This window comes from Chrysemys picta, chromosome 3 (genome assembly GCF_011386835.1).
Source record: "Chrysemys picta bellii isolate R12L10 chromosome 3, ASM1138683v2, whole genome shotgun sequence".
Classification (NCBI taxonomy): domain Eukaryota; kingdom Metazoa; phylum Chordata; order Testudines; family Emydidae; genus Chrysemys; species Chrysemys picta.
In genome coordinates this window covers 151,023,523-151,047,537 of record NC_088793.1, presented here as the reverse complement: position 1 = coordinate 151,047,537, position 24,015 = coordinate 151,023,523, and the positions used below count along the sequence as shown (strand labels likewise).

Below are 24,015 nucleotides of genomic sequence, written 5' to 3'. Positions count from 1 at the left end.
TAGGTTGACAGCATCCCTTTAAGAAACCTCAAACCCAAACACTGAAGGATCTGCCAAACGAGCAGCTTCTTTGTCTGAGTGAGCTGCATGTTCCCGATTTACAGTGACAGGTGCTCCCACACTGTAAATGTTTACATGCTGGGGAAAGAAAAAAAAGGCAGTGCAGTTCAAAGGCAAAGACAAACAAGCAAACCTTTCATGCAGGTTTCCTGGACTATAAAGCACAAGCCAGCCCTCCCCATTTACAAACAATAAAACACTCAACCCCACTTAGCTTTCCCTCCTTAAAACAAAGGAGCAGACTCCTCCCCCTTGCCCGAGGGAAACCTGCAATTCCTTACACCCCCTCAAGACAAAACCAAAAGCAACAGCAAAAAAGCTCAGGAGCATAGGTGCCGAGTCTGTGGGTGCTCAGGGGCTCAAGCACCCACAGAGGGAAAAATAGGGGGTGCTCAACACCTACGGGGTTGGCCGTGGCTGCTGATCTGGTGGCCCTGGGGCTACCATCAGCTGTTCAGCGGCTGGCCCTAAGCTTCCAGCAGCTCTTCAGTGGCTGCCCCACTGATCAGCTGTTGAGTGGGGCTGCCCTGCCACTGGCTCCTCTTCCTCCTCCCCACCCTTAAGGCAGGAGGAGGCAGAAAGGAGTGAAGGGGAGGTGCTTAGGGAAGGTAGTCTCAGGGGAGGGGGAGGAGCCGGTGTGGGGCACTTACCGGCAAAACAAAAAGTCAGCACCTACGCTCAGGAGCCAGAGGCAAATTTTAGCTGCCCCAACACAATGCAGCTACCTCCATCTGCTCCATTAAGAATATACAGGGCTGGATTTCTTGCCTTGGCCTGCACCCACTCAAGGAAGGACTCTTGAGGGCAGGGAGTGGCAGAAATCGCTACTCAAATCGTCAAGAAGAGATTTACCGATGTCATTGGGGGGGGGGGTGGAAGAACAAGCCCCAAACCCTGAAGATCTCAGGGGGACCCACAGGAGGCAGCCATGGAAATCTGTGTTGAGACCCTGTGCTGTCATGCCAACTCTGGCTCTCCCCAGGTTCCTAATAGCAGTGTCCCATTGCAGCTACAGGCCCAAGACTTCCCCCAGGATGCTGGCTCTGGGAACCAATTCTCATCTCCTACCCCTATATGGGGTTCTCCAGTGCAGAGAGGGCCACAGAAGAATGTGTGTGCCACCCTCCCCCTGAGCTGCCCTGTCCACAGCACCCCTCAGTCCAGGGGAGATTCTCCTCAGCAGATCCAGGGCAGGGATCTGTACAGTGCTGCAAAGATGACTTAACACACTCATATCTGGGGTGGAACCTAGCTGAAGGAGAGCCCTGATGCAGGTTATCTGGGCCGCAGGCGGGTGCTGGTGAAACTCTGGTGAATTCAGCAGTTTTGTCAGTTTCTCATCCATTCAAACCTGAAATGGAAGCAAGACGTGAGCCCCACAGAAAGCAGGCCTATAAGGGTATGTCTACACTGCAGCTGGGCGTCAGCCTCGCAGCTCAGGTGGACAGACTCATACTAGTGGGGCTTGAGCTAGTGCACTAAAAATAGCAGTGTGGATGCGGAGGCTTGGGCAGCAGCCTGGGCTCTCATACCTACCCGACACCCTGTGTCTGAGCTTGGGTGGCTAGCCTGAGTCTCCACCAGAGCCACAACGTCCACACTGCTATTTCTAGAGCCCTAGCTCGAGCCGAGCTAACACAAGTCTCTCTTCAGGCTGTCAGGCTCCAAACTGCAGTGTACACCTACCCTTTATGGCTTCAAACATACCGAGACCACCAAGTTTCATGCAGCTCTGGCCCCATTCCCACGCTCTACTCCTACATTTAAATCTCTATTGAGAAGTTTTAGTTATAACCCAAGTTTTGCAGCTAGGGTCCATCGCTAGTAACATCCACATTTGCGTGGCAGAAGCAGTTATGTGTCCATGTTAGTTCTACTAGTGTTAGAGGCTAATGCACAAAGTACATGGAGAAAAAGGTTGGAGAGGACAGGCCCGGGGGGAGAGGAAAGAGAGAAAATTGCCTTCAGCCTCCTGGAAATTCTCAGGGAACGATGCTTCCTTCGCAAGCTCCTAAAAAGGGTTTGCAAACATTGCATAGTATAAACAAGAAAACCCCAACAAACCCTGGCTTAATAAAAAGGAACCAACAGCGTCTCTTTAAGAGACAAAAGCCACGGTGAGCCAATTCTTGGAACCTCTGGCAGAGAGATTAGCCAGTACATACCCTTCATTCAGAAGTCGATAAATGAATCCTGAGCAGCTGGCAGAGAAAGAGGAGGAGGATGAGATGGTGTGAAGCAGCACAAATCAACTCCCTCCTCAAGCAAACAGCCGGTCTACAAAGGCTGGATTTGGTATAGGGTGAGGGAGAGAACGAAACATGCCCTGTGTGTGGCACTAAGTGTCTATTCCAAAAAGGTTCTGATACGGCGCTCATCACTGTGGCGTCAGAGCACCTTCTTGTAGTGCATTGAGCAACACCACTAACATCTGCTGTGTGTTTGTTCTCTCATTCTGTCCCCTGGGGTAAAAGTCTGTGCAGTGGAGTGTTTTGAATTTCTGTATATTATAGCAACGTGTGTGTGCGCGTGCGCATATGTTTATGTTACAGAAGGGAACGTCAAAGACATGTGCCATGCATTTAGATCGGAAGGAGGAAGCAGATATCCACAAGGAGGAGCCATCAGTCCAGAGTAATCCCTGGGGTAACACCACTAAGTAAACTGCATCAGAGATGAATTTAGCCCAATTTTTGTATTCCAGGGCTGGGAGGGGCTGCAGGTCAGAGGTGAGGGGCACAATATCAGCATAAATGGGAATCACACATTGAGAGAAGGATGTATAGACAAAAGCCTGTGTGGGTCTGGTCAGCCAAGAGAAGGGAGGCTATGACAGTCAGAGGGTTTATAGATTCATAGATTCTAGGACTGGAAGGGTTGCAGTCATCTGTCCCACTTGCACAGTGTGTCATTATGAAATACCTTCCTGGGACAACTACACAGTATACAACTTTAAGGTCAAGTCAATTTTTAACTGTTCTTTTGATAGCTTCTTCAGGGGCTGTTTGAATAAAGCACTGTTCATTTTATCTTGAAAATGACAGCACAGTGTACCTGAGCTGGATGGAGGTGGGTGCATATGCCCAACCATGGGCATATGGATCTGTCAAAGAGAGGGCAAACCTTCCTTGTGGGCATGTATTGGGGTCTCTTTGGCTTGCTTGTGAGCATGTGGACAGAGGCATGCGTGTATGTTCATGTATGAGTGGTTAGAGATGCTTACTTGGTACAGATCTAGATGGGGTATAGGCTGGGGTGACTATGTTTGGGCCTGTAGTTGTGAGGATCAGTGGAGGAAGAGGATGGGGTGCAGAACTAGAGATCAAGGCATTAAAAGGGTGTTTTTAAAATATTTATCTAAAAAAACCAGGCCAGTCCAAATGTGGCAGTACTGAGCTGTTTATAAGCCAGCCTCCCTGCTAGCATGCCCAGAGAATTTTTATGGAGCATGTCTGGAAGCAACAAACCACCAACTCCTCCAATTTCTTGTTTGCAGAAGGTTAGACTGCACAAGCTGTTACTTACACAGCCCGCTGGGTGCAGGCAGCTGCCCCACCCCCTTCCCAAGCCTACTTATTAAACTACATGAAACACTGAGCACTAGAAACTCCTGGGGAAACTGCAGCTTTAGGAGCCCTTCCAGAGTTAAAGGAAACCTCATGGGTACTAAACCTTAATCTCATTCATATGAATATTTCCAACCCCGGCACCTCCCAAATATATAGTATCCAGGAGTCTTTGTAAAGCGGTGTCTCTGCAACAGCAACACCAGCCTTATTGCAACTCAGTACAATACGTTTAACCCCTCAACTGCTGGTTCCCACATCAGCTCTGGTGTGATGGTGAAAGAATACACAGGCCTGTTCTGAAGATCTGATGCTCCCTCAGAAGATGTGAGAGGACATACCAGGTAAGCTAGGCAGCACTTGAGATGGACTCCATTCAGCAGTCTAGCATTCATTTACCCCCATTGGTCCCACTAGCTGCAAAGAGATCCCTGGTATTGGAGATGAGCCCAAACTGCAAGATTCAGATCCAGATCTGATTTTTCCCCAAACTTCAGGGGGTTTCAGATGCAGCCTGTTGATTCTGACCCATTTCTGCTCATCACTGTTCCTGCTTCTGTTAAGTCAATGGGTGGCTCAACCACCTATGTCACTGGGAGCAGGATGAGGCCTTGGAAGCACTAGGAGAGCCAATCAAGCGTCACCCAGTCTTTTCCCTTAGGAAGCTTTTCAGGACAAATGCTTGGAAAGCAGATGAACGCAATTCTGGTGAGCAAAACCCTGTGAGAAGCCAAAGGAGGTACCCCAGCCTTTCCCAGAGTTCAAGCCCTGGTCCCTGAGGTCTGGGAGCAGTACATTTGGCAGGGCTTTTCCGGAGGCTGCTATGTGGAAGATAAAGAATGTGAACAATTTCCTGCTCGACGGCATGCAGCTCCCAAAACATCTGACAGTTTATGTACTGGAGATTGTCTCCACAGAAACCTGGCTTCAGAGACCAGAACACCAACAAGTGCCAACTTTCCAGTAATGAGAAGTTGATCTTCCTTTTCATACTCTTTTCCCCTCTTCTTTCCAGTCTCAGTCTCCTCCCAGGTGACTGCCCCCCCCAATCATCCTCAACACAAAGGAAACCCACAGCCCCTCCCTCTAAACCAGACCTGCGGGAGGGTCTATTAACACCCATATCGATGTTGCAGATAAGGTTGCTCCCAGGTTAGTAGGAGCTCAGAATCAAATATGCTCTCCACTCGACTGAGGCCACTCTTACTGGCTGGACACACAACACAGCACTGACACATTGTTCTCCTACTCTCCCTTGCACAACCTCTAGAGAAAACCTGGGATGGGGTCTCTGGGGAGAGTTCTCTCTTTCAAATTGTCTCAGAAATCAGCATCCATGCTTCCAGTCTATAGAACCTGATTTTCATCAAGTCTTAGCAGCTAAAGGCAGGAAAGAACCACCATATTCGGTGATCCCACTCCCAAACAAGTGCGATGTCCCCAGTAGGGGTATGGGCTCTGTCAGGGCATGCCATGGAGAGCCACAGCATTCTTTCTTCTCAGACCAGGCCCCACTATGCTGCTAGCGCACTGGAGTTTTTCAGAGCATTTCCCATCTGGGCTGTTCCTAGGAGGTTCTGTGCACAAGTTTCACCCCAGTGAAAAGAGGTATTATCTGAGGGTCAGGCCTCTGGTGTGCAGAAGCTGAGCCTACACAATCCACGTCAGAGCTCTCATGGCCAGATGGAGTTAGGTCTCTGCAAAGAAAGATTTGGCACAACATGCATCAGATCCATCAGTTCCAAATACCCACCTTAAAGGTGCCTGAAGAGGTGTAAGGGATAGCTTGGACTCTGCGTTATGCTTGGCCCTTCAGGGAATTCTTGCAAAGTGGGGCCTAATTCAGAGGAACATGCTTGTCAATTATATGCATTGTGCCCAATCACATGACACAAATGGATCATATTACTATGTATGAAAATTTCAACCAGGAAATCTTTTTAAAAAATTGCATTTATCTTATTGATCAGTACCGCCACCCACCCTCGCTACTGCCACCTTACAAGTGCAGGCTCACACGTATACTCTACCACCTTTGTATGACTGTTTGGTTCAAGACACTCTCAAAGTTAGATGCTTAGAGTCAGATTTTCCAAACAGCTTGGCACTCACAATCAGGGCCAAGTTTTCACAAAAAGTCCAGCTCCCATCAAGGAACTAAAGCAAGGAACAGATTTTCAGAAGAGCTGAACATGGTGGGTAGAAATGTTAATACACACACACACACACACCCTTGCAAAAAAGTTCCAAAGTATATTTTTGTTCTGAAACAGGAAGCTTTGTGTGTTTCTAGGGATAAATTAATTTCTTGCTTTCTACTGCTTTTTTCCACTGCAATAGAATGCTTCAGAGGGACAACAACAACAACAAAAAGAAAGTGGGAAAAACTCCACTTCTGGGCATCATTCATTTTACTGCATTCGGGGGGTGGGGGAGGAAGAGAGGAGGGGAACACAAGCCTCAAAAATTTGAAGTTTTTAGATTTTATGAAACAGCAGAAAACTTTGGAAAACTGGAAACTTTCTGCAAGTGTTCGCAGTTTTGGAAGGAGGCCATTTTTGATTGAAAAATTAAAATGAAAAATTTCAGCCAGCTCTAGTGATGAGTATGAGCCCTTTTGAAAAACTGGCCAGCAGCATCACAATGTGGATGCCTCATTTGCAGGTGCTGAGCACTTGAAAAAAATCTGGTCCTACGTGAATAACTAGTCTCTCTTATCTAGACCAGCAATTTCTCACCTTTGCAGTCCCACCATTGGTGATGGCAATGGTGGAAATACTAGTACAGGGTGCTGGCGTTTTACCATGTTGCCTAACCGCCTCCTAGCTAGCGGAGCAGCACTGGTAGCAGGGAAACAGTGGGCGATATGAAGAGAAACGCCAATGTAGACAAGAGAAGTAACCCTCTTCCATGGGTGTGGAGCGCTCTTCTACCTAAGCAATCAGCCAAAGCATTCTCTGCTAATTCACACTGGATGGAATGCTGGTATGAAAAGACACGGATATACACCTTCAATGTTAAAAACATAGGCCTTATTTCCAGTCTGAATTTGTCAAGCTTCAGCTTCCAGTCACTGACACTGGATCTTGTTATACCTGTGTGTAGACTGAAGAGCCCTCTACCATCAAATGTCTGTTCTCCACGTGGGTACTTACAGACTGATAAGTCACCCCTTAACCTTCTCTTTGTTAAAGCCAAATAAATTGGAGCTCGAGTCGTGCCCAGCAGTATAGAGAATTGGACAGTGAAAATGTTAACTCTAACCCTCAGCTTCACTGACCTATGCTGCAGACTGCTACAGTTTGTGTGTTATAACACTTTGCACTTGGATAGCACCTTCTATCCAAAGATCTGAATCAAGCTCAACAGAGCAATGAACTATGATTCACAACAAACCTGTGAGGTACAAAAATATTATCCCCTATTTAACAGGCACAGAGCCTAAGTGCCTTACTCAAGGCCATATACCATGTCAGTGGCAGAGCCCAAGATAGTACTCGTATCTTCTGACTTGCAATCTTGTGCCGTAGCCTCAAGTACCCTATGGAGCAGAAAACCCATCTAAAGAACAGCCCCGGAGTTAGATGTAAGCAAAACCCACATGAAAACCTAAGTGTAAGTGATGCTCCAGCCTTCCCATGTATCACTTTCCTCTTGAAGATTTTTAGGGCTTGGGAGAAATTCCAAATAAATTATATTCCTATGCTTTGATCCTGCAGTTGCTTCTGCTAGCATAAGCCCCTGTTCCTCTGTAACTTCAGTGGTACTGCACACGGCTGCAGAGGTCAGCAATAGTGGATTCAATCACAAGATCAAAGCCTTCAATATTTATCTTACCCAACTTTTAAAATGTAAGTGCGAACCAAGTAGCTTCATTTAATTGTCATTGAAGCCTGTCCAACAAGTTCCCATTCCAATTTGGTACCTTAAACAATATTTTGTTTTCAAAATTATTTAAAAGTCACTTCTCTCTTAGCTGCCAAGAGAGGAGGAATCTGGGACTTTGCCTTTCTTGCATTGATTAAATCACTAACACCTGAAGCAATATAAAGAATGCAACTCAGCCCTCACGGCTTGGCAGATAACAAGAAACTGGGCCAGTTTCACCTTTAATAAATAATTCTAAGTAATTAATTTCCAATTTCAGATATGGATGGAAACCCAACCCATGCAGCACTGCAGAGAGGCACAATCCAGTGCATGTTGACCATGTGCTAACACAGGAAATCAGAAACAGCTAGTATTGGATTATTCATTTAAAAATCAGCAATACACACAGAGTCAGGTCATCCCTTTCTGTGCACATAATCCACAGAAGGAGGGCAAGTTAGTATAAAACAGGCAAGATTAAGGGCACAGAAAATTTAACTCACTCTCTGTATGCAGCATACAGTCCCTTCCATAACTAAGGTCCAAAGCAGTACTTAGAAGACATTATGTGGTGACATGAGGGAGCAGCCAGTCAGTCTGGGAGCTAGAGACCCGGGTGAGCTAGCATTCTTAATAAAGGATCCCCTTTATATTCATTACAACACAGTCCTCTCTTCTCTACGACAAGGGATACTACAGAGGAAGGATTAGCAGCTGGCACTCGGAAGAACCAAAGTTTTCTAACCAGGCAGAGCCCACGTGGAGTTCTGTCTCCAACAACATGAATCTCATGCTCTGTACCGAGTGCCATCTCCTTTGTATTCCTGCAGTCTCCTTTTCCCAGCTCAGAGCCATCCTACCACTGATGCTCCATGCTGCCTCTACTCTCCCGTTGAGGTAGTAGAAGCTGTTGACTGGAAGTTAACAAGGAAGAGCATGATGTTATCTGGGGCTCTCTCCTGAGAGCAGGGTGGATTTTCTAGTGCAGCAGGTCATCTAGACCAGTTGATCCTTGGCTGTGCTACCTCCAACCAGCCACATGTCCCGGCCTATCAGGACTGGCCTGAGCACTTGTGCATGAAAGTGGTGTGTAGCATCACCAACATTGCTCCCCTCTGCAGCACCTATAGGGAAACATAGGCCCTATAATGAAAAGAGATGCTATTGATTCTGTATAAATTCATGAAGTTATATTTATTCTTATAAACGCTCTCTCCACTTACCTCCCATAAACTGAATTTAGAGCATTCCAACACTATTTCCACAAAGCAGGATTTCTGCTCATATGCAGGATTTCTCTGTTTATGGAGGTGCACCTGGCCAGATGCAATTGCCCTAGACCATTGCTCTGCCTGCTGCACACACCTCAGATATCCTGCTTACACACAGACATCTCCATCCACACTCCAGCACACCACAGGATTTTCATAGAATATCAGGGTTGAAAGGAACCTCAGGAGGTCATCTAGTCCAACCCCCTGCTCAAAGCAGGACCAATCCCCAACTAAATCATCCCAGCCAGGGCTTCATCAAGCCTGACCTTAAAAACCTCTAAGGAAGAAGATTCCACCACCTCCCTAGGTAACCCATTCCAGTGCTTCACCACCCTCCTAGTGAAAAAGTTCTCTAATATACAACCTAAACCTCCCCCATGCAACTTCAGACCATTACTCCTTGTTCTGTCATCTGGTACCACTGAGAACAGTCTAGATCCATCCTCTTTGGAACCCCCTTTCAGGTAGTTGAAAGCAGCTATCAAATCCCCCCTCATTCTTCTCTTCTGCAGACTAAACAAGCCCAGTTCCCTCAGCCTCTCCTCATAAGTCATGTGCTCCAGCCCCCTAATCATTTTTGTTGCCCTCCACTGGACTCTTTCCAATTTTTCCACATCCTCCTTGTAGTGTGGGGCCCAAAACTGGACACAGTACTCCATATGAGGCCTCACCAATGCCGAATAGAGAGGAATCACGTTCCTCGATCTGCTGGCAATGCCCCTACTTATACAGCCCAAAATGCCATTAGCCTTCTTGGCAACAAGGGCACACTGTCGACTCTTTATATAGCTTCTCGTCTACTGTAACCCCTAGGTCCTTTTCTGCAGAAAAGCTTCCTAGCCATTCGGTCCCTAGTCTGTAGCAGTGCATAGGATTCTTCCTTCCTAAGTGCAGGACTCTGCACTTGTCCTTGTTGAACCTCATCAGATTTCTTTTGGCCCAATCCTCTAATTTGTCTAGGTCCCTCTGTATTCTATCCCTACCCTCCAGCGTATCTGCCACTCCTCCCAGTTTAGTGTCATCTGCAAACTTGCAGAGAGTTTTGTGCCAGTCCTCCCTTCAAGTTCACTTCCTTGTGTCTTACCAATGGCCCAAGAGTTCAGGATTCCCAGTCATTTCCTGTCCCTTGGATTAGCATCCAAAGATGTCCTGTTTACATTTCAGGACTGTGGTGGAAATAAACATGATGACAGGACATTCCATCAGCGGGATTCAAATACAGCCATGCTGGGCTTGATGCAGGATGCTGAACAAAATACAGTCTTCATTTTTATTTTATCTTCCTTCCTCAGCACCTTCCCCTTCCTTGTGTTTCAGCATTACCTCACAAGGACACCAGGAGGTGCCTGCTGGTTAGTCAGTCCATGTGAGAGAATTAACGCAGTGGAAGGATCTCTACAGTTGAACCTTGCTAATTCCCACCCATGACTGCAGGACCTGTTGCAAAGTTACCAAATAGAGTGAGTTAGGAAATAAGCAACAAAGATGACAAGGGAGCAAGGATACTGTCGTGCAAAATTGATGGTTTCTTTTGGAAATTATAATCTCAAAGCAATTTATACAGATGGTTTCTGTACCGGTCTCCCCATTTTACAGATGAGGAAATGGAGGCATGGACAAGCAGAGCAATTTTCCCAACTGGTCCACACTACTTGATGGCTAAATTCTGCTCTCAGCCACACTGGAGGTAAGGTATAGCTGAGATTAAAAAGGAGTTATTCATGACTATACTTCATAATGCACTAGCAAATATACTGTAGAATATTTTGTTAAAACAACAATGTCTGAGTAATAGAGAGACCCCCACTACAGCATCTGCTACTAAATCTCTGCCAAGAGAGCTAAGTAGGTTATAAAATTTGCAGGCTAGTAAAGGGCCTATTAGCAATGTTCAACCATGTTATTATGATTAAAAACTCAGTACTTTGTGCTATACATTTACCCAATGCTTTACACACAGCAATTAGTTTCTTCATTCTAGTTAGACAAATATAAATATTATGAAGGATCCTCTTGAGACACAAACTGGAAGGCTACCAAGAATAAACTAAACACTCCCAACGTGACATGTTCCAGAACACACTGGGGGTCTCAGAATCATGGAAGCTAGAAATGGAAAAGGTCCACCAGCTAATGTAGTCCACCTCCCTGTGGCCAACACAGCATTGTTCCTTACAATGTGCTGTCTAGTGTTTGGTACAGTCTAGATGTAAGTGATCTCATCATAGAAGTAGGGCCAGTTCCTTTGGGAGGACAACTGAGATTTTGCAGGTTAGAGTGCACATTTTAGTCCATGATGGTGTTGAGTAAAACAGGAAATCAGAATGTCCTACTGTAGTTTTCATCTCAGGTGGAGGGGACTTTAAATATAGGAACATGTGCAGCGTGACACATTGGGAGATCAGCAGGCACAGAGGGGACTGCATGATCCCTTGCATTTGGAATGGAATATTGAGACATTCATCTCTAGATTACAGCCTAGGTTGGTGTTGATTTCAAGTCATTGCTACATGTCACTATAGCAGAGGTTCTTCTTCGAGTGCTTGCTCATATCCATTCCATTAGGTGTGTGCGCGCCGCGTGCACGATCGTCGGAAGATTTTTACCCTAGCAACACCGGCGGGTCGGCTGTGGAGCCCCCTAGAGTGGCGCCTTCATGGCGCTGAATATATACCCCAGCCGACCCGGCGCCCCCTCAGTTCCTTCTTACCGCCCCTGACGGTCGTTGGAACTGTGGAGCGCTGCTTAGCTGTTCTCCACTCTCCCTAGCTTCGTTAGTCATTCGTAGTTATAGTTATAGTTGTAGTTCTAGTGTTTATAGTTAAATAGTTAAATAGTTTAAAGTTGTTTTAGTTGTTATTGTAGTCAGGGGATTAAGGGGGTCGTCTCCCCATTTCTCCCCCGGCCGCGGGGCCGGGCTCATGCCCAACGCTCCCGGCTTCAAGCAGTGCGCCTCCTGCGCTAAGCCTATGCCCACGAGCGACCCGCACGACTCCTGTCTGAAGTGCCTGGGAGAGTCCCATCAAATAGATAAGTGCAAGATCTGTAAGGCCTTCAGACCCAGGACCAAGAAGGAGCAGGACTTTCGGCTCCGGCAACTCCTGATGGAGGCGGCACTTAGTCCAGACGCTCCATCTACAAGTCAGGCCCCGGCACCTAGCGCCTCGGTGCGCAGTGCCCCGGCGGCACCGGCTATGACGACCACGCGAGTGGCGTCGGACAAGCCTCCCCGGCACCGAACCTCGTCGGCACCGCAAGTACAGCAAGTGCCTCGGCGCCGGTCATTATCCCCGGGGCATAAAAAAGCCCATAAGACGGGGACCTCGGTGCCGAAGACGCCGGCTCCCCCAGTGCCGGGGGTAGAGCCGCGTCCGCCGGTGGAGCACCGGAAACAGGTGCCTCCAGCACCGTCGACTCCGGCACCGAGGCCATTGAGTCCGGTGCAGATAGCGTCTCCACCGAGACCGGCGGTGATACAGTGCCTCCCGTCGACTCCGGAGACCTTCGCGGCGGCGAGAGACTTAATAGCTCTCACGGAGCCGGCACCGCCACAACCACCGGCACCGACGGCACCGTTGACTCGCCCGGTCCAGTCGAGGGGGAAACCTGCCTTGATGCGCCCTCCATCGCAAGGGCTGGAACCTCGGCACCGATCCAGGTCCCGAAGCAGGTCCCCACGCCGCTCGCAGTCCCGGCACCGGATATCGTCTCGGCACCGGTCGTACTCGCGGCCAAGATCTTCTTCGCGGCACCGCTCTACGTCTCGGCACCGCTATGATCGTCGGCACCGATCAACGTCGAGACGTAGTTCTCGGCACCGCTACGGTCGACGCTCGACGTCGAGAGGCCGCTCCCGGCACCGGGCATACTCCAGGTCCTCGTCGAGGTCCAGATCCGACTCCCGGCACCGACGAGGTCATCGGCACTGGTCGCGGTCCCGGCACCGATCGCCGGCACCGCGTAGAGATAGATCATCTCCAGACCGGCACCGTGCGGCACCGCAGCCCACAGGAATCGTCTTGACGCTCTCGGCACCGCCGTGGCCGTCGAGATCGGTGTCCCGCTCCTCGGAGGACCTCTCGAGATCGGCATACCCCCCTCAGGGGCAAGCCGAGGAACAGGACTTAGGACACTGGCAGGACACAGGGGACCATTTTCATGGCCCATCTCACTGGTCGTTTTGGACCCCGTGGGCGTACCATCAGGCGCAAGGGGCTCCAATTGCTTCGACCTCTCGCTCCGGTCACTCCGTCAGAAGGGCCCCGGAGTCCACCATTTCTCGACCTCCGCCAGGGGGCATGGAGGCTTCTGTGTCCACACCACCGGACGCCCTGGACCCAGGCGCAGGTGACGTTCCAGCTCAGGAACAGGGAGAACAGGACCAGCCCTTGGATCCTGTCCCACCGGAGGCATCTTCCTCTTCTTCTCCGGATGAGGCGGTGGCGGGCACATCGTGCACAGGCCCACCCCCAATAGATCTTCGGGCTCACCAGGATCTTCTGCGCAGGATGGCCCGTAACATGGACCTGCAGGCGGAGGAGATAGTGGAGGTGCACGACCCGATCGTGAATATCCTCGGAGCGGATGCCCCATCGAGGGTGGCGTTACCCCTGATCCGCACGATTCAGGCCAATGCTTCTACGATATGGCAGACTCCTGCCTCTATCCCGCCCACAGCGAGAGGGGTGGAAAGGAAATACTTTGTCCCGTCTAAAGACTACGGGTACTTGTATACCCACCCCCAGCCGTGTTCTCTGGTGGTGGCATCAGTGAACGCAAGGGAGCGCCACGGCCAGCAGGCCGCAGCGCCCAAATCAAAGGAGGCTAAGCGCCTCGATTTATTCGGCCGTAAAGTTTACTCAGCCGGGGGGCTGCAACTTAGAGCGGCTAATCAACAGGCGCTCTTGAGCCGCTATAGTTTTAACTCCTGGAACTCTATGGGGAAGTTCAAGGAGTTGGTTCCCCAAGAGTCCAGGGAGGAGTTTGGAGCCCTGGTAGAGGAGGGTAAGAAGGTGGCTCGGACCTCCTTACAGGCCTCCTTAGACATAGCGGACTCTGCTGCGAGAACCCTGGCCTCAGGTATCGCTATGCGGAGGATCTCCTGGCTCCAGGTTTCGGGTCTGCCTCAGGAACTGCAGCAAACCCTGCAGGATCTACCCTTCGAAGGTCAAGGGTTGTTTTCTGAAAAGACGGACTCTCGCCTGCAGAGCCTCAAGGACTCCAGGACGATCATGCGTTCATTGGGGATGCATGTTGTGGGCCCTCAGCGCAGGCCATTTAGACCGCAGCCTCAGCGCTTCTACCCCCCCCCGCCTCGTCAGAGACAGGACTCGGCCCGGAGGCGAGGGCGAGGTGGCAGAAGAAGGTGGACCGGCCCTCAACCTGGTCAGAACCAGGGGCCACCTAGACCACCTTCAGGCCCTAGGCAGAACTTTTGAAGGTGCGGTCGAGGACGGCGCCCCAGTCATCCCCCAGGATCCAGCCCCCTCCTTTCGGGATCGCCTCTCCCACTTCCACCGTGTTTGGTGCCTTATAACTTCGGACTGTTGGGTCCTTCGCACGGTGGAGAGGGGATACGCTATCCAGTTTTCTTCAATCCCCCCCTCCCACCCCCCTTCCCCGTCCCTCTTCAGGGACCCTTCTCACGAGCAACTTCTTATACAGGAAGTTTCTACGCTCCTCGCTATGGGGGCCATAGAGGAGGTTCCAGTGGAGTTAAGGGGCAGGGGATTTTATTCCCGTTACTTCCTCATTCCCAAGTCCAAAGGAGGTCTGCGACCCATCTTGGACTTGCGCGGACTCAACAAATTCGTAGTAAAGTTGAAGTTCCGCATGGTCTCTCTGGGGGCCATTATCCCTTCCCTCAATCCTGGAGACTGGTTCGCCGCCCTCGACATGAAAGACGCATACTTTCACATTGCTATTTACCCGCCTCACAGACGCTTCCTGCGGTTCGTGGTAAACAGGGTGCACTACCAATTTGCAGTCCTTCCCTTCGGCCTATCCTCGGCCCCACGGGTGTTCACGAAATGTATGGCTGTCGTGGCAGCGTACCTTCGTCGGCAAGGGATACAGGTGTTCCCGTACCTAGACGACTGGCTGGTACGCGGTCGCACCAAAGAACAAGTTAGAGATCACGTCCACATAATAGTGCACACATTCAACAAGTTGGGTATCCTACTCAACAAGGACAAATCCACTCTAGAACCTACCCAGAGAATAGAATTCATCGGCGCGGTTCTAGACTCCAGACGCGCACAAGCCATCCTGCCAGACAATCGCTTTTGCACCATCACGAGCCTCATTCAAGGACTCAAGGCCTTCCCAACTACCACAGTGAGGTCGTGCCTTACCCTGCTGGGTCACATGGCTTCCTGCACGTACGTAACCAGGCATGCCAGACTTCGGCTTCGCCCACTCCAGACCTGGGTGTCATCAATATACCGCCCACATCGGGACAGCCTGAATATGGTGGTCACAGTCCCGAACTCGGTCCTGACCTCCCTCACATGGTGGCTAGATCACAATGTGGTTTGCGAAGGGATGCCGTTTCACGCCCCACAACCCTCTCTGCACCTGGTCACAGACGCTTCATCTCTGGGTTGGGGCGCCCATCTCAACGAGCACCATACACAGGGCCTGTGGACTGCACCCCAGCTAGCCCTGCACATCAATGTTCGGGAACTGATGGCGGTGCGCCTGGCGTGCCAGGCATTTCTCAATCTCCTACGTGGTCGTTGTGTGTTAGTTCTCATCGACAACACCACGGCCATGTTTTACATCAACAAGCAGGGAGGAGCACGTTCGTCAATTCTATACCAGGAGGCCATTCGCCTGTGGAACTTCTGCATCGCCCACTCAATCCTTCTCACGGCATCGTTCCTCCCTGGAGTCCAGAACACTTTAGCGGACCGACTCAGCAGGTCCTTTCAAACACACGAGTGGTCTATCTGTCCGGACATCATACATTCCGTTTTCCAGAAGTGGGGGTTTCCCCAGATAGACCTGTTTGCATCTCGAGACAACAGGAAGTGCCACGTGTTCTGCTCCCTGCAGGGTCGAGCTCCCGGCTCCCTCTCGGATGCGTTTCTCCTTCCCTGGAAGGACCACCTGTTTTATGCCTTCCCTCCGTTTCCTCTGGTCCACAAGGTACTGCTCAAATTGCGCAGAGACCAGGCACAGGTGATTCTGATCGCCCCAGCGTGGCCGAGACAACATTGGTACACCACGCTGTTGGAACTCTCGGTTCGGACACCGATCCCGCTTCCATTGTGCCCGGATCTCATCTCTCAGGACCACGGTCACCTGCGTCACCCCGACCTGCGATCACTCCACCTCACGGCGTGGCTGCTCCATGGTTCACCCAGGCAGAGCAGCAATGCTCGCACTCTGTCCAACAGATTCTGCTGAGCAGTAGGAAGCCCTCAACACGGTCCACGTACCTGGCCAAGTGGAAGCGGTTCTCCTGTTGGTGCGAACAACGAGCCACGTCACCGTTGCAGGCACCTATTCCTCTCATTTTGGAATATCTCCTCTCCCTAAAACAGCAGGGGTTGGCGATATCTTCAATTAGAGTTCACCTGGCCGCTATATCGGCCTTTCACCCAGGGGAACTCGCGTCTTCGGTATTCTCTAACCCGATGGTCGTTAGATTCCTCAAGGGCTTAGACCGGATGTACCCACAACAACGTCAGCCCGTTCCGACGTGGGACCTCAACCTGGTTCTTTCCAAGCTCACAGGTCATCCATTCGAGCCACTGGCCACCTGTTCACTTCTGTACCTATCCTGGAAGACAGCCTTCCTCGTAGCCATCACCTCAGCAAGGCGCGTTTCTGAACTCAGGGCGCTTACATCCGAGCCCCCTTACACAGTTTTTCATAAGGATAAAGTGCAGCTCCGCCCACATCCTGCCTTTCTCCCTAAGGTGGTTTCTCCATTTCATATCAACCAGGATATATTTCTCCCGGTCTTTCATCCTAAACCACATGCTACTCGCCAGGATCAACGTTTGCATTCTCTGGACGTACGCAGGGCCCTGGCCTTCTATATTGACCGCACAAGACACTTTAGAAAGACGACGCAACTCTTCGTTGCAGTGGCCGACCGAATGAAAGGTTCACCGGTCTCCTCACAACGCCTATCCTCCTGGATTACGTCTTGCATCCGGACTTGCTATGACCTGGCAGGGGTCCCAGCACCGCACCTCACCGCTCACTCCACGAGGGCCCAAGCTTCCTCGACGGCTTTCCTGGCGCAAGTTCCGATCCAGGACATTTGTAGAGCTGCGGTTTGGTCATCAGTCCACACATTTACAGCGCACTATGCACTAGTGCAGCAGTCCAGGGACGATGCTGCTTTCGGATCAGCGGTTTTGCACACAGCAATGTCTCACTCCGACCCCACCACCTAAGTTGGGCTTGGGAGTCACCTAATGGAATGGATATGAGCAAGCACTCGAAGAAGAAAAGACGGTTACTCACCGTTGTAACTGTTGTTCTTCGAGATGTGTTGCTCATATCCATTCCAAACCCGCCCCCCTTCCCCACTGTCGGAGTAGCCGGCAAGAAGGAACTGAGGGGGCGCCGGGTCGGCTGGGGTATATATTCAGCGCCATGAAGGCGCCACTCTAGGGGGCTCCACAGCCGACCTGCCGGTGTTGCTAGGGTAAAAATCTTCCGACGATCGTGCACGCGGCGCGCACACACCTAATGGAATGGATATGAGCAACACATCTCGAAGAACAACAGTTACAACGGTGAGTAACCGTCTTTTCTCAAACCTCATTGCACTATGACCCCCTTCTGAAAACAAAAATTACTACATGACCCTAGGATGGGGAACTGAAGCCTGAGCCCGCCCAATCCCTGCCACCCTGGGAGGAGGGGAGGGGGCAAAGCCAAAGGGCTTCAGCCTCAAACAGTGGGGCTTGGGCTTCGGCTTCAGCCTCTGGCCCCAGCAAGTCTAAGTCAGCCCCGGCAACCCAATTAAAACAGGGTTGTGACCCACTTTGGGGTCCTGACCCATAGTTTGAGAACCGCTTCACTACAGTCATTCAATTTTGAGATGACAAAGGCATAGATATCTAAGATGCCCATCAGTTTGGTATCTAGTTCACTGAAACACACACTACCTGGGATTAACCTTGAAGGCCATCTGAACCTTTAGCTAGTGTGGAATGCTACTCACCACTTCCAAGTGGGGCAGACAAAGAGGAACACACGAGGTCTGTGCGCCACACTTTACACAGGCTGCCTATCCACAAAGCCTAGCTCTTTTCTTAAGTGGCGTAGATCCCTCTTACCTCCGAGACTGCCCCCGTCTTACCCTGCTCTCTAGATACTCAGAACGCTTTGGCTTTCTTCCCCCAAACAGTAAAGAGAGCTCAGCAAAGCCCATGTAGGGTGCTCTCTTGCCTATGGAAACACATGCAGGCTTAAGCCTGGCCCCATTTAGACAATACAAGATTCAACTTTTTGTCCAAGGCTTTCCACTAACTGCAGGCTCTGGAATCCCTGGCATTTTGCCCATGGGCTGGATTTTCTTCATCTCTTCCTTTAAATTTAGCAAGCACAGGAGTGGGGAGGAGATGGTGGTGTCTTTGCTCCCTCTGTTTGGGAAGATGTTATTTATTCTTGATCTAAACCATGTGTGCTCCTGCAGTATCTAGACAGGGGCTGTATAAATGCATGTTGTAACATGACAGCTGTTGGAGATCAATAAAAATGAGTTTGCTGGGTCTCAGTCCTGATCCTAGTGGACAAGCAGCCACATCACATCATCAAACCTCACAGCTGGCACTAATCAACATCGCAGTCAATGGTCGCACCGGAAAGGCCAGAGATTGAACTGCCCTCTCACCCCTTCAGGATGAGCCTGAAGCACATTAGCAGGATAGGATGTGGGGAAGCTGGCTCAGCCACTGCCCATGCTGTACCTGTTTCTCTAAAGAAACTTTCAAAAATACCACATTAACGGGGGGGGGGAGGGGGGGGGGTGAGCCATAATGGACCTATGTTAAAAATAAAGAGCAAGTTCACTTCTGTGAGAGCAGCAGCAACAGAGCAGATGCCATTTATAGTAATTCAAAGTGTCACTGAATAGCATCATTTTTATAAATACACTGAAAGCCGGACATGAAATAACTGGTTAACAGCTCCCTAATCACAAGGGCTTCCTCTGCTATACATTTTTCCTATTTATCCAATGGCTTCTGTTTTATATCTAGTTTGCTAATGGAAAGAAGGGGGGAAAACTGGCCTAAACCGATCCAACAGATGCACAGAACTGGGGCCTCAAACACAGGCTTCTTTTCTGCAGCCACCAAAGAAAAGACATTTCAGCAGAATTCTCTCTTTGGAGAAAACTACCACAGAAACACATTCCCCTCTGTTTGGAGCCACTCAAAATAACTGCAGCGCAGATGCCAGGAGAGTATTTTGTGCTGCCTGCATTCACAATTCCCAGTAAGGTGGTATCAAAACAGCAAGTTAGGGACTTGATTTTTTTCCCATTAGTAGTATTATATGGAAGGAAAAACAAAACTAGCCTTAAAACATTTGTCCTTCACAGATCACAAAGGTCCAAAAACACCACTGAAAGGTAGATTATCTTTTGAGACAACCTATCTTCTGGACTATCTGGGGCAGTTGGATTTTTAGAAGTATTCAGGTGCATCGTTTGTATTCACTATTACTATGATAGTATGTACAACTAGGGCTAGCTGCACTGCAAATCACCAGAGACTGGTCCTTTACACACTCAGTTATTGTGATTGCACATATTGTATGTGCAAATTCATGCATATTTTGCAAACAGTGATACTACAAATCTTGGCTTCTATGTCCACAGTGTCGAGATTTTAGGATGTAAGGCCTCCCCAAAGGACCTGTCTGCCTCTATGGCTGAGCAGATGGCAAATGCTCAGTCAAACAACAATCAGCATTGTTCGATCCATTTAAATAGGATTACCATATTTTAATTTTTAAAAAGGAGGACACTCCATGGGGCCCCGCCCCCGCCCCAACTCCGCCCCTTCCCCCGCCCCCAGCCCCGCCCTGACTCTGCCCCCTCCCCTGAACGCTCCGCCTCCTGCTCCTTCCCCTCTCCCCCTGCTTCCCGCGAATCAAATGTTCGCGGGAAGCCTGAAACAGGGAGGCAGCAGGTGGGCTGGGGCTGGGGCTGGCGCGGCCCAGTCCGGCCCCCCTGGCTGAGCGGCTCCCTCCGGCAACCGGCCAGCCCAGGCCAAGAGGCTCTGGCCCCGCCGTCTCCCGCCCGGCTCAGCTCGGTCCCTGGGGCGCCGGCCCCCGATCGAGCACCCGCACCCCCGGCCCAGCCCCTGCCGAGCACCGCGCCAGCCCCAGCGGTCCCGGCCAAGCACCGCCAGGCCCTCCCTCCCTATTTTCCCAGGGATGTCCGGCTTTTTGGGATTTCCCCCCGGACGGGAATTTGAGGCCCAAAAAGCCGGACATGTCCGGGAAAATCCGGACGTATGGTAACCCTAATTTAAAGTAAGTAACACAGAGCAATTAAGTGAGTTGTCCAAGTTCAAACAGCAAGTCAGCGGCACAACCAAGAAGAGAACATAATTCTCCTGACTCCTAATAGCAGAACCACTAGGGAACAGCCCTGCCTTCAGACACTTTCCCAAGGAGAAAAGGGGCTCAGAGATTAGTTAATCTCTTACCTCAGATTCACTCAGCAGGGCAAGGTGGCCAGCCTGGTGGCTCCACACTGTGCTGTCACCTGGATGATCTGAGGTCAGGTCTTGAGCTTCCCAGTTGGGGGGGGGGGGGGTGAGGGAGGGCAAGAACTGGAACTGTGATCCATCAGACACACTGAGCACTGCTGACAAGTTGTCAGGGAGACATGTCCACACTCTCCTTGGCCACAAAAAAGATCACCATGATGCAGGGCCTCAGAAGATATGTGGGGGCTGGCTAAAGAGGAGAATGATGCCAATTTCAGTGGAAGTCCCAACAATTAGAGCTGAAATGAATTACGTACCTGAGCAGTTCCACCTCAGAATGACCACCACTGATAACAAGGCCTCTGTCTCTCTAACACACGCACTTGTTAAAAGGAGTCCCAGCACTAATATACCTCCCACCAGATACTTTAGCAAATTTAGCCAACTCAAGGGACAGCAGCAGCATTCAGGCCTGAGACTTGCTGTCAGGAAACTGAGAACTCAAATTACCATACCCAGACTGAGCTTTGCAGAGGATACCCCCCACCCCAAAACTCCCAAGCCTTCAAGGGCCTGTGAATAAGTTACACTGTTCATTGAAATAACAGTGGTACATTGTATATTGAGTAGCATAGTAACTCAAAAGAGCAGTTCCTCTCTCCCCTGGCACCTTCCTTCATCTGCACCATGCGAGCTGAAGAGGAAGGGAGCAGCGAGGAACAAACAGCATGCATCATTGTGCTAGAATCACACATTCTGGCTTTGTGCTGTTGGCAGCCTGAGAAGCGAGATTACAGTACAACGGAGCACGCCCTGGAGTTCATTATTGCCGTTATAAATCGGGACCTGTGCGTCACACAGAAAAGGAGGCAATGGGCTGGCAAGACCCCTTTCTAAATAGATTCCCAAGTCAGCTATTTTGAGGAGCATGTCAGACGCCAGCAAGAGCTGCAGTGGTAGCATTGCCCAGGTAGGACTCAGCATCACAACAAGCCAGGTTTTGACCCACTTTCGTGTTGTGCATTTCATCTAAATGGAGTTAGTGCTGGCCATACTGACAACCCTGGAGACAGAAATCCTCTGTATACCCACAGGAAAAGATCCCTTGTGACCAACAGGAGTGCAAGTTATGTCACCTTTCACACACACTCACACCAGGGGGCCTTAGCCCTTTTGCCATGGCACAATCCCGGACCGTCCAATGCTCAGCCTCTGCTGAGATTAAGTATGATGGGTGTTTTTGTGATGCTGCCATTTGTCCAATGAGAACTGGATTGAGACCCATCAAACTCATTTTACACAGACCACTGACCAGCCATCAAACCATAATGACCTTTGATCTGTGCCAAAGTTGGCTAGATTTGAACTGATTGCGAGCCAAGAACATGTCTGTTGCAAAAGACCCACCGCCTGTTCTGGCCAAATTATGGCATGGGCACATTCTGCTGTACCAAAATTCCTCCTGCCATTTCAACTGGATACTCCATCTTTCTATCCCAAACAGCTGTGTAGTGTGTCTGTATGCTTTCAAACACCTCCTACTTTCTACCCCATAGGTAGCTGCAGATCAATGGTAGACCAAAAGATTTTTATTAAAATCTCCTTTGTGGAGTGCTTTTAGCACCATCAGGACGAAAGACACTATAGGAATGTAAAACATACAAGAGCAGATAAGGCATCTGGAACTTCAGAAGTGAATCCTGCCCTTAGACTCTCTTAATTCAGAAAAGCAAGGGCTATAACATAATTCTCCTGTTTTGTCAGAGCACATGGATTGCATCTCTGCAAGCCTCTTGGTCTATTCCTCACATGCGAGAATGCAGCGTCTCTCACAGCTATTCAATAGGCCTCCATTGTTAACCTTCTTTAACTCATTTCACTGATTGAGATTTTGCAGAGAAAAAAAAAAAATCACTCAGCCATCCGGTTGAAGAGCTGTATTGGTGTGATGACCCACAGGTGTAGATACAGGCACGTCTAGCGTACCAGGTGTACATGCATTGCCTGAACAAATAGAACTTGGAACAAATCCTGTCCATTAACCTCAGTGTACCTGAGACACCACAGCAGGGCCCATCTGCTTGTGAAAAATACTGTGGGATCTTATGTAAATGAAAGTTACATTTGACTCCGTTGGGATTATATAGGTGTAAATGAGAGCAGCATTTGGCTCCCTTGTCTGTATTTTATTCTAACACTTGCACGTGCAAAAGGTTGGGGGTTTTTAAGCTCACTAGCTATGCTATATAAAGCATCCCACAAACGCTCAGCTAGTGATTCTAGTAGGGTGGCATAGCTAGAAGCATAATCATGTCATATCAAAAGTGATGGCTATGATAACGGATAAGATCCTAGATAACTGCTGCTGTTTCCAGTTTCTCTAGCCACACCTTAAATCCTCTATGTTTAAGTGCTGATGATCCAGATGCTGGATGTCTCAAAGTATGGGTTTGAGACAAGTCCAACAGCCCATTTCTCCAGACCACCTAAAACTACGAGGAGAGCACAAAGCAGCCACTCAGTCATGGCGAGAATGGCCATAGTTTTGGCAATAGAAAGCCTCACCACAGCCCCTTACTCCACCATCACTGAGCACTGCCCCAGCCTAACCACCTCACTCCTGTCAGATAAAGTGAGGAGGGAGCAGCAAGAATGCTCCGTCACTGGCAGCAGCAGTGCGTATGTTCACATACCAAAGCTCTGTCCTACTGCACATTCCAGAGTGAGAATATCCATGCTTAATTTGGCCCTGGCTTCTCAGCTAGAGAGCTGCAGGACCAATGTAAGGGTTGGGGACTGGTAGTGGTATGTGTCCATCTGTGACCTTTGGGAAAAGAGATTAGCAGAAGATTCCCACACTCCAACCCCTCAGGCTTAGAAATCAACTGCAGTTCGGTTTGAATGAAAAAGTTTGCTAAATAAAATGGAAAAGCAGACAGGTTTTCTACCACCTCTCCCCACTAGATGAGTATGTTGGGATGACTGTGTCCCAGGGACAGTCCTCTTGTGCAGAGATTGAGGTAATCTCAAATCTCACTGAAAACTCACTTGTGCAAAACTCACTAACACTAACTCAGCAGTAAAATGCTGCTAACATCCTTTTCAATGAAAGCACCCCCCGAAAAAGGGATACACATTTAGTGCTATCCTTTACATCACCAAGTGCACTTGTGTCACTTTGCCCATTTAAGGCTCCCTGGAGCAGTGACTGTTTGTTCCTGATTGGAGCTTAATAACAAAGTATAATAGTGAATCTGAGCAGGCACATCTGCTATGGCTAGGCAACAAGCCTGGATAGCATATCAGATCTACTCCAACCCTAAATATACTCTCCTGCACTCACTGTGTTCTCATTTACAGCAGTTGCTGAGTTATGAGGGATTAGCTTGCCTTGGAAATCACTATGTTCACATTACCATAGCAATGCTTTCCTACAACTCCCTGAATGCTAGATCACCTAAGATTGTGTTCCATTAACTCAGGATGGCACTAAGGTAACGGAATGGGCAAACTCAATTAACCTGAGGTTAGACATGCATGAAGTTCAGCAAACCAGCT

General features: G+C 49.6%; 2 protein-coding genes across 17 annotated transcripts in view; one reads left to right on the top strand and one right to left on the bottom strand.

The window, feature by feature from the left end:
* Nucleotides 1–24,015, bottom strand: part of DAAM2 (dishevelled associated activator of morphogenesis 2) — a 243,033-nt gene that overhangs the window by 168,636 nt on the left and 50,382 nt on the right. Inside the window, exon 1 of one of the 13 annotated variants that reach the window (XM_042848503.2) lies at nucleotides 20,455–20,596. The exons of the other annotated variants lie outside the window; for them this stretch is intronic. The gene's annotated coding sequence lies outside the window, so the exon portion shown is untranslated. Of the gene's footprint in view, nucleotides 1–20,454; nucleotides 20,597–24,015 lie in introns of those variants that run through there. 13 annotated transcript variants of the gene reach the window in all.
* The window catches only part of KIF6 (kinesin family member 6), a 378,942-nt gene continuing 378,735 nt past the window's right edge, over nucleotides 23,809–24,015 (top strand). For all 4 annotated transcript variants that reach the window (XM_042848514.2, XM_042848511.2, XM_042848513.2 and 1 more), the window contains exon 1: nucleotides 23,809–23,951. The gene's annotated coding sequence lies outside the window, so the exon portion shown is untranslated. The remainder of the gene's footprint in view (nucleotides 23,952–24,015) is intronic.